Here is a 771-nt window from a genome sequence, read left to right on the forward strand (position 1 = left end):
AAGACACACAGCTGGGTTTTGTCGCCAGCCACTAGATTCCACAGAGAAGTTGAACTACCTACAAGTGTTCCCTACCTTTGATCTCTCCCTTCTGTGTGAACTCGGGGTCACCTTTGCACGCAGGTCTTTTGCAAGCCTGCCTCTGGGCCCCCCATTCTGCCCCATGCCCTGGGCCTTTCCTGCCTTCACTCCCCACTCTGCTCCCTGGGACTTCCTAGCCCCTTGTCTGTGTCTTCTGCCCCAGGTTGAAGGATTCTGCTTCTTGGCCCTCATTTTGCCTAGGTCTTGAAGCTCCAAGACTCTTCAGACCTTCCTATTCTATCCCACACCCCAGATTTCCCTTTCTCTGGACCCTTTTCTAATGTTCCAAAACCCAGTTTCTCTTCCTGAGGAGCCTCTATTATGTGTCAGTCTTGGGTTTTTTTCAGGACTCCCCTATTCCATCCTAGGTTCTAGGGCTCTATCTATATCCCTACCTAGTTCCTTCATTTGTTCTATGTCTCCCTGGCCTTTAAGCCCCATAGTTCTACCCTAGTTCATGGATATCTATCTGAGACACTTGTTCCTGAACCCAACAAGTCAAGTGATACCTGCTTGTCCCCAGGACTGGAGTATGCCCTGCTGTGTGCCTCCCTTTGCCCCAGGTCCTGGGTCTCATCTACCCCCAGGGCCCCCTTTTTACCCCAACACACCTGTACCTGCTTATACAGAACCCAAGGTATGACAAGACTAGTCACCTGATGTTTCTCTGCCTTCTCCTTTCCATCCTGA

This window comes from Fukomys damarensis, unplaced genomic scaffold (assembly GCF_012274545.1).
Source record: "Fukomys damarensis isolate Sample0158 unplaced genomic scaffold, DMR_v1.0_HiC HiC_scaffold_23, whole genome shotgun sequence".
NCBI classification, from domain to species: Eukaryota; Metazoa; Chordata; class Mammalia; order Rodentia; family Bathyergidae; genus Fukomys; species Fukomys damarensis.